Genomic DNA, 10,264 nt, shown 5'->3' with positions numbered 1-10,264 from the left:
TCAACGTCTACTCTATAAATACATACGTCGTAAATAATGACACTGACAACTATTTCCACGTCATCTTTTATAGAAAAATCGAAGTGGAAAATTTATTTTGCGACGGCTGTTTTTATATAGGCGACGTAGTAGGTATCAATAACGTCGTCTTCTAATGTATTTAAAGACGTCATATTTTTTATTGTCGTGAAAATGATATTTAACGGCGTCTTATTTTAATTTTCATCGTTGTATGTCTACCTTGCGGCCTTGTTCTGTTAATATGTGTCATATTTTTCCTTTTTAACGACGGTTTTTTTAGAGAGTTGGTCGTCTATTCTCATCCTCGACTGCTTTTTTAGATCTTTTTGCAGTACAAAGACGTCGTTTTGTATTTGTTGATGACGTTGTATATTTTAACAACGACGGTGATTTAGCGTCGTGGTTTATGAGGGAAAAGATGACGGTGGATTCCACGACCATTAAAAAACCGAATACACGACGGTGATTTACCGTCGTCTTTTTGCTTTTTTGTAGTAGTGAATACTCATCAGCTTATACTAAAATGGAAAGTGACAAATGGTGGCCAGTCTCAATACGAAATTTTGTCAACTGACAAAAAAGGCAATATACAAAACGCTCTAGAGTTAAAGAGAAGGATACACGAACTTCTAAACACAATAAGTTACACCACATTGAAAGTGTTCATCCAATGCAGTAAATGTGAGAATCCTATCAGTAAAGAATGTGACCATGCTGACCAGTATTCCTATCAGTATAATTTAACAAAACAAAAGCATGATCATATCACTAAAAACAGAAAAGTTCCTTCAATTCTTATATATCATCAGATGGAGATGCAAAATTCATTAAAGAAACCTATCAAAAACCCAATTAACGTAAATCCTAGCCATCTAGAAATCGCGTCTTAATGATTTCCTTTGTGTGATTTGGCTTGCAAGAAGAAGTATTTTGTTCAACAAGAGAGAGGGGGTGAAGAGAACGATGAACAAATATAAGTGTACATTCTCCCTCATATTTTAGAGCACCCAGGGGTCTCCTTATTTTATGATCAAGACAGGAGCATTTTTGGGGTTGGGTTCCTGACATGCACTCTAAATTTTAACTTAGAATCTCATTTAGGGAGGAGCCCATTGGAGATTTTCTAATGAGATACCACATTAAAATTAGGTTGTTTGTTTTGTTTTCGTCTACTATATCGCAATGATAGAACATTTGAATTAAAAAAACCTCAAACACAAATGAAATACATTGTAAATTCTTGTCAAATCGAAGCTTAAACAATCTTCACAAGTAATTTTTTTTGTTTATATCATTAGAATCTAATTTGATCATGCTAACTCAATTTAATTCTTTCCTTAATATGACATAATATGGCATATTGTTTTTAGTTATAAGATTTACTTAATATAGAAGTTGGAGATGGCAACATATATACACTCACGTGGAAGCATCAGGACAAAGACTCTCAAGACTCGGAAGCCCCTTTAGATCAAAACTATTTAGTTTGGGAAACAAAGTCATGCCCGTCTGATCCTCTTTTTCATTGTCATATTGGAGATCAGGACCATATCCTATGGTTAAATATCTTAAGTTTTGGAAGCCCTGGAATCCACACGGAATGTTCTTCCAAAGGTGTTGACATCGAGAAGCCCATATGAACAAATTTTGTAAATGAGAAAATGTTGGAACTGCTTGCCCATCCCTAACCATATGGCCTTTCAGATCAAAGAACACATCTACATTGGCCCGTTCTAGTCTCACTTCTTCTAGATTTTGTAACCATAAAATGCACTTTGATGGAAATACCGCTCTTTCAAAGCTTCTAGAACATTGATGCTCATCATATGAAGTTCCTACCACATTTTTATTATTATTTAAATTACTTCAATATGACTTCATATTAAAATATTAATAAAACCAAATTTTAATCGGAGGACTAGTCAGTTTCAGACAAAACCTCTCCTCTGCTTTGCAGAATAATAATCACATAAAAGCTAGACTTTGTGGTCTCAGGTCAAACTAAATAATAAGTTATATATGTAACATACCTCATGGTTGGAGTATAGCTTGTTGGCTTCGTAGAAACCAACGAATTCATTAGATAGATCTTGGAGTCTCAAATTTGTTAATTTAGGGAAAGCTATGATGTCCGAGGCGGTCTCATGTTCCCTCCACTCCTTTGAGACGATTTCTTTCATTTGGGGACACAAGGCAACAAGTAAGCTTTGGAGTTGAACCAAGTTGCTTGCTACTGATAGAGAAAATACATATTTTAAAACGGGGCAATCATATAATTCAAGAGATCTTAAATTGATAAAAGAGCTCTGTGGAAGTTGGTCGTGGCATATTGCTTTTAGCTTGGCCATCCTTCTGAGTACGATTGATTGCATGAGAGGGAAGGCTATTTGTTGAGTCCAACTTGCTCCATTTACAAGGTATTCTATCTCAGGGCACTCCCAAATTCTTAAAACTTTTAAGTGTTGCAATCCCTCTTGGTCTAATTCATTGAGGACATACTTTAAATTCTTAATCTCTTTCAAGATTAAATCTTCACATTTCTTAAATAAGACACGAACATTTTGAATCTCCATGAATTCCGATGCATCACTTTTAACAATATCCAACCTATTTTCGAATGCATAACAACACTAGTAAAAAAAATCCCTTGCGCGACCAAATTTTGCGCGACGAAAAACTATTCGTCGCTCAAAGTCACTTTGCGCGACGAAACTAAAAACTTCGTCGCTCAAAGTCTTGCGCGACCAAATTTTGCGCGACGAAAAACAATTCGTCGCGCAAAGTAACTTTGCGTGACAAACATTTGCGCGACAATAATACATCGTCGCTCAAAGTGCCTTTGCGCGACGAAACAATAAACTTCGTCGCGCAAAGTCCTTATAAAAATAAAAAATATTTTTTTTTAAATCTTTGCATGACGTAATCCAAACATTTCGTCGCCTAAACTAATTTATTTTTGTTTTTTATTTTGTATGCATAACACTTAAGAAATTAAACAGTATATATATTTATTAAGTAGCTTTAAATTTATTATTTTAGATCGGATCGGATTTTTGTTAGAAAAATATATTATTGTTGTTCAGATTGGGTTTTTGTTAGAAAATATATATTTTAAATTGACGATCGAATTAGTTCATTGTATTCATATAGGCTCAAGAAGTGTAGCTGTAAAAAATCATCAAAATCAGAGTTAAAATAATCGTTAAATCGTGATTTTTCATTATAACCGTCGAAAAGTTTTGTCCCATTACTTGATCTCTGAATGTTTATTTTTTTCGATTTTTGGCGTATATGATCTCGAAGTATAAACAAACAAGTTTGACGGTTGGATTGTTGAAACTAGTTTTGGTGAATGCATATGCCATCAAAACAATATATTCACTAACAATTAAGAGTTTATTTATACGTTCGTTAAATATAACATAAGATTTTGTGGTATCCACTAGTGTAAATATTTTAAATTGAAGATCAAATTCAGTCATTGTATTCATATAGGGTCAAGGAGTGTAGCTGTAAAAAATCATCAAAATCGGAGTTAAAATAACCGTTAAACCGTGATTTTTCATTATAACCGTCGAAAAGTTTTGTCCCATTACTTGATCTCTGAATGTTTATTTTTTTCGATTTTTGGCGTATATGATCTCGAAGTATAAACAAACAAGTTTGACGGTTGGATCGTTGAAACTAGTTTTGGTGAATGCATATGCTATCAAAACAATATATTCACTAACAATTAAGAGGTTATTTATACGTTCGTTAGATATAACATAAGATTTTGTGGTATCTACTAGTGTAAATATTTTAAATTGAAGATCAAATTCAGTCATTGTATTCATATATGGTCAAGGAGTGTAGCTGTAAAAAAAATCATCAAAATCAGAGTTAAAATAACCGTTAAATCGTAATTTTTCATCTATAACCATCGAAAAGTTTTGTCCCGTTACTAGATCTCTGAATGTTTGTTTTTTGCGATTTTTGGGGTATACGATCTTGAAGTATATACAAATAAGTCTGACGGTTGGATGATTGAATGGTGTGTGTATATATATTTATTTATTAAGTAGCTTTAAATTTATTTATTTTGTACGTATAACACTTAAGAAATTGAATAGTATATATATTTATTAAGCAGCTTTAACCTTATTTATATTTTAAATTGTAAAATAAAATAATTTTATTTTTATTATTCATAACAATTATTTGTATAAATATTGTGTTACGAACCAATTTTTCGTCTCTCAAAAGTTTGCGCAACCAACAGTTTGTGGCGCAAAACTCTAAAAATTTGGACGGGTACCAAAAATGGGACGCAGGATTTTAAAAAAAAAATAAAAAAAATTTAGACTTTGCGCGACCAATATTTTTTGTCGCTCAAAACTTTGCGCGACCAATATATATTTTTCGTCTCGCAAAAATTTGGGCGGGTACCAAAAATCGGACGTGGGAATTTTTTTAGACTTTGCGCGACAAGTACGTATTTTTCGTCGCGCAAAAATTTAAAAATTTTGACGTGTACCAAAAATGGGACGCGGGGATTTTTATTTTTTTAAAATAATTTTTCTAGACTTTGCGCGACCAATATGTATTTTTCGTCGCGCAAAAATTTAAAAATTTTGGCGGGTACCAAAAATGGGACGCAGGGATTTTTATTTTTTTTAAATAATTTTTTTAGACTTTGCGCAACCAATAAATATTTTTCCTCGCGCAAAAATTTAAAAATTTTGACGGGTACCAAAAATGGGACGCGGGGATTTTTATTTTTTTTAAATAATTTTTTTAGACTTTGCGCGACCAATATTCCTATATTCGTCGCGCAAAAATTTAAAAATTTTGACAGGTACCAAAAATGGGACGCGGGGATTTTTATTTTTTTTAAATAATTTTTTTAGACTTTGCGCGACCAATATGTTTCGTCGTGCAAAAGTTTGCGCGACCAATATTCCAATATTTTTCGTCGCGCAAACCTTTGCGCTACCAACAATATTTTTTGTCGCGCAAAGTGATACGGTTTTTAAAACCGAAATAACTCCTCCACCATTTTCTCAATGCCTTTCTCTACTCTTACCTCTCCTTTCTCTTTCCCTCTCCCCAAATCCCACCATTTCTCTCACTCACTCCTCTCACTTAATCTCTCATCTCTCTCTTCACTATCTCTCACTCTCTCTCACTCACTCTCTCATCTCTCTCACTCATTCTCTCATCTTTCTATCACTATCTTCTCTAATTCTCTCACACTCACTTCTCCCTCTCATTCTCATTCACTCTCAATCTTGCCAAAAGGTATATTCTCTCCAAATTTTAAATTTTTTTCATTAATATGTGTTTTTGGAGTTAATTTTGAGTTTGTGTGGGTTTTGGGGTTGAGTAAAGGGGAGGGATTGGAGTTTGGGTTGGATTTGTGGTATAACAATTTTAGGGGAGATTATGCCTTTTTTTTTTTTGTGGTGGTTATTTGACCATATTTGTTTTTTTTTTTGTAGGGAATCATCGAGACTTTGACGGCTAAAGTTGAGGATTAGGAAGCTATCAAAACATATCCTCCGCCACTACCACCACAATACGCTTGTATTAGGATTTTATTATTGTACTTTGTTAATTTATGTGTACATTTTGAATATTATATATATATATTTATTGGATAATTTAATCACTATTTTTCATATGTAATTTTATTTTGAATATGTCAATTTAAATTAAAGTAATTAAAAAAATCATACAATTAAATTAAATTTAAAAAGTAAAAATTAATATCAATTTAAATTAAAGTAATTTTAAAAAGAAATCATACAATTAAATTAAATTTAAAAAGTAAAAATTTGAAAAAATTCATATAAATAAATTCATATTAAAGAAATAATAAAACAAAAAGTCAAAAACCTTGCGCAACAAAATATTTCGTAGCGCAAACTATTAAATTAGTTTATTTTAAATTAAAAAAATTTAAAACAAAAAATATTTCGTCGCGCAAATATTTGAGCGACGTTAGTATTCGTCGCGCAAAACTCAAAAAATTTGGGCGGGTACCAAAAATTGGACGCGGGAATTTTTTATTTTTTTTAAATTTTTTTTAAGACTTTGCGCGACCAATGTTTTTCGTCGCGCAAAACTTTGCGCGACCAATATATTTCGTCGCGCAAACCTTTGCGCGACCAATGTATTTCGTCGCGCATAACTTTGCGCTACCAATATTTTTCGTCGCTCAAAGTCACTTTACACGACCAATCTTTTTCGTCGCGCAAAGTCGCTTTGCCCGACCAATATTTTTTCGTCGCGCAAAGTCACTTTGCGTGACCAATGAAAAAACTTCGTCGCGCAAAGTCTTTCTTCACGATCTTTGCGCGACGGATTCTGCGCGACGAAGTTTCTGTCGCGCTGAAATTTGTGCAACTACAATGTATTTTGCGCGACGAAATTCTCTTCGTCGCGCAAAGTGTAAAATGTAGTAGTGCAACCATTACTTGTTGATGAAAGTCTACCTCCAATAAACCAAAGATGAAACGTTCTGTTGGATATGTGGAATCTTATTGTTGTCTGGATTGTCAAGTAAAAGTCTTCTGGAAAGAAGTTGAAATCGGGTATATCTATGACTAAAACCTTCAAATGATTAGACAAAGACATCACCTCAACAAGGCTTGCCATCCTCTTATCTTCGCTTTCTGCTGCTGATCGTTCTCATTTGTGAAAACTATTTTCCATATACAACTCTTCAAGATTAGATAAGCTCGATAAGAGACCATGTGGAATCTTCTCAAGACAATTACAATCCGTGGTATCTAACAACCTTAAATGTTTAAGAAGTCCAATTTCTCTCAGCAACTCTAAGATTCTAGAGCATTTACGAAAGCTAAGGATCTCTAAATTTTCCAATCTTCCAATAACATCAGATATATTTGTTAAAAGACAACCATTTAGGGACAAGGTTCGAAGGCTCTTCAGTAGTCCTAGTGAACTTGGCAAGGCTGATATCCCACGCACGTCTACCAATGCTAAAACCTTCAGCTCTTTCATCCCTTTACACATGATGTCCATGCTATTTTTCGAATAACATTCGCCTGCTAAGCGTATAAGCTCAAGTTTTGGACACTCCAGACCAACTGGGATCTCATCAATATTAATTGGTATCAGTGAGATTGTTGTGTAATGGTCGTATGCAGCTACCTTTGGCCACCCTTTCTTTTCAACATTACATCTTATTAGAAATTAATCTATGTGGATCTCTTGAGGTAATTGATATGGCAACATCACGAACTATGTCATGCATCTTGGTATGGTCTTTCAATTTGCTATCTAGCAACAAAAACCTTCTTTGAAGTTTGTCAACCAAAGAATGCACTCTATTTCTTGCTTCTTCCACTGAATCAGTGTTACTAAAATACCATCGACCCCATCCATATCTAACCAAATACTCAATTGGAATATCATAATCTTCAGGAAATAAACAACAAAGCAAAAGGCATGACTTCGCTTCATCACTCTCCAATCTATCATAACTCCATTGTATGTTTGAATAAACTTTGTCATTCATTGAAGAGATGCTTCCAGGAGCTGAACTTTGTAGCTGTTTGAGGGCATCATCCCATTCATACTTCCTCTTATTTTCTAGTGCTTTCGCAACAGTTAAAATAGCAATAGGTAAACCTGCACACTCATTCGTGACTTGTTTCGCCAAATCAGGATACTCCAAGGGTTTACCTATGATTTCACGGAAGAGTTCCCATGATTCCTCTGGTGTTAAAACTGGGATTGTAAAAGTTTCTTGACTTCCCATTTTATTGCACACTTCCAAGTTTCGCGAGGTCAACAGAACTTTGCACCCTTTATGAGGTCCATAAGGAAGTCCAATAGCCTCAAAATCGAGCTCTGTCCACACATCATCTAATACAATCAAGATCTTTTTTATTTCCTTGAGTCTTCCGTTGAGCCTTCTCGCTCTTCCACTATCAGTAGTCTCGTTATATGTAAACCCCAGCTCCTCTGCAATTTCTGATTGAATCTTCTGAATGTTTGGGCTTTGGGACACAACTGCCATCACAACATTATCGAATACTTTCAATCCTGCCAATCTTTTGATGATTTCTTTCACTATTGTGGTTTTACCCACACCCCCCATACCACAAATCCCAATCATTCTAACTTCTTCATTCTTCAAAACCTCTATCACCCTATTCACACATGTCATTCTAGATTTAAAATCCTTAAAACCTTCTTTAAATGCAGACCATATCATCGGTGGAGGTGCAGGATGGGCAACATTATTATTGAACGTTCCTTTCTTTTGGAGAAGAAGAACATCTTGTGTAATCTTGGTGGCTTTCCTACTCATGTTCCACCGGTACAAGCATCGCCTTTTCATGTTGACTTCTTCCTCAAAATGCGACAGTTTCTGAATTAACTCGTTAACACTTGTTAGCCAACTTTGAACATCAGAGTTGATAACTTCACCATTCCTTTTTGGCAGCATTGACCAATTCTTGCAGCCCATCTTTCATCTCAAAAAGCTGTTTAAGTTCATCCTTTAGATCTTTCATGTTGGTATCATAGTAAATCAAATAGCCAAATTCTCTGCCTATTGGTGTCACCAAGGATCTGCAATTTTGGACGCAATTGAAATAACAATATCCATTTCCTTGTGAGATCAAAGACGCGTAGATGAAATGCTTATCTCTGTATCTTGTCTCCCAATCTGTGCAGAGTCCAATGAAAACTAGATCAATATAAAAATAATTTGTATACTTTGTACGATTTTACCATTATCAACGACATTTTTATTGCCTTAAATATCACATCTTCTGACAATTGTTTACTTTCACGAGTTTGTCTGTGGTGCGCCGGGTGTACCTGTACAGCCCATCACGTGGCCTTTTTTTAAAAACAATGAAAACTGGTTCTTTTGGTTAACCAGTTAAACTAAGGAGAATAAAAACTCCCGCTCGTTCAAAACCTAGGCTGCACACAGATCGATTTCGTCTATCTCCTCCTCCATAGCTTTGCACAGCCACAGCTCTATTTCGGTGAATTCATAGCTGCACAGCTTCCTACAGCCTGAAGAAGCTCCCCCCACTTCGTCTTCTCCATCTGAGGAGCAGATTTCAGCCAAAACCCAGAAACCCACTTCGTCTTCTCCAGCTGCTTCCTCCATCTCGGTAAGTTCGTGTGTTGATTTTCGTTATGTGTAATTGATGGTTCTATTTAATTTATTCTTCTTTTGTGTGAATTTTGACCGGTGTGGCTGTAAATGAAATTTTGGGTTTTGCCATTTATTTGTTCCTTTTAAAATTTAATATGTGATTTACAATTTGGCTGTAAATGAGAATTTGGTAGATTATTGTGCAGTTGATTAAAGAATTTAGAAAATTAAAGTTATGTACTTAACGAACTGCTCTATTTTTGCTTTTCAGTAACTTGCTGCTCTAGGTAAACATCGATTTGTCTTCCCTTTTTTGTGCCAAAAGATAGACAACTCCAATTTTATCGCATATATTTTTATGTTTTGTAATGATTGTTAGTAAGTAATCTCTATTAAGTCAGCCAACCAGCTTTCATTTTCTCTTTTTTGGTAATTAAATCAAGGATTTTGTTATCATGTTTATATGATGTGAGTTAGGTGATTTTTGGTGCTGTAAATTGCTAATCACTAGTGATTTTGAATTGTTGTTTCAGTTTTTTCACTGAACAATTCCATAAATTAATTATTCAAAATTTGTATTTCTTTTCCCACTCTGCATTTCTGCTGGGTTGTTATAGTGCCTCTTGATCTGATTGTATATATAAATACCCATGAGGCCTCTGATTGTGTATGATTTAATTGTGGTGGGAACTTCACTTCACACAGGACTTGGCAAGCAAGTCGATGTTTCAGTAATTTGTTGGTTATCTGAAGCCTGTATTGCAAGCATTAGTGCCTGGTATGAAGCACTCGTTTCAGTCTCTTAAGATATGCCATGTAGAAACCCGGAGATCATTTATGTACCCTTTATGTTGGTATGTGTTTGCTTGAATTCCAAATACTTGAAGGGTGTTGATATGTTTAAACTCAACTTTAAGAACTTGAAAGGGAAGATGGGGTCTGTTGTGTGAACAAAAATTTATTAGGTAGTCAAAATATAAAGCTTCTGTTGGTCAGATTTTTGGTGTATTTGATTAGAGTCCTTCTGTACAACCTAGCACGTGACTTTTTTTAAAATACAAGGGAAACCAGCTGACCTGGTCAACAAGTAAACGATTCACGAGCTGCCTGCTAAAG

At 34.6% G+C, this 10,264-nt stretch overlaps 1 long non-coding RNA gene and 1 pseudogene across 1 annotated transcript in view; one reads left to right on the top strand and one right to left on the bottom strand.

Moving 5' to 3' along the window:
* LOC109950348 lies at window positions 1,441-8,644 on the bottom strand (annotated as a pseudogene).
* Window positions 8,836-10,264, top strand: part of LOC109950162 — a 4,319-nt gene continuing 2,890 nt past the window's right edge. Inside the window, exon 1 of the long non-coding RNA XR_002272460.1 lies at window positions 8,836-9,164. This is a non-coding gene — a long non-coding RNA (uncharacterized LOC109950162). The remainder of the gene's footprint in view (window positions 9,165-10,264) is intronic.

This window comes from Prunus persica, chromosome G7, assembly GCF_000346465.2.
Source record: "Prunus persica cultivar Lovell chromosome G7, Prunus_persica_NCBIv2, whole genome shotgun sequence".
Lineage (NCBI taxonomy): Eukaryota > Viridiplantae > Streptophyta > Magnoliopsida > Rosales > Rosaceae > Prunus > Prunus persica.
The sequence above is the reverse complement of the archived record's forward strand: the minus strand, read 5'-3'. Positions and strand labels throughout refer to the sequence as shown.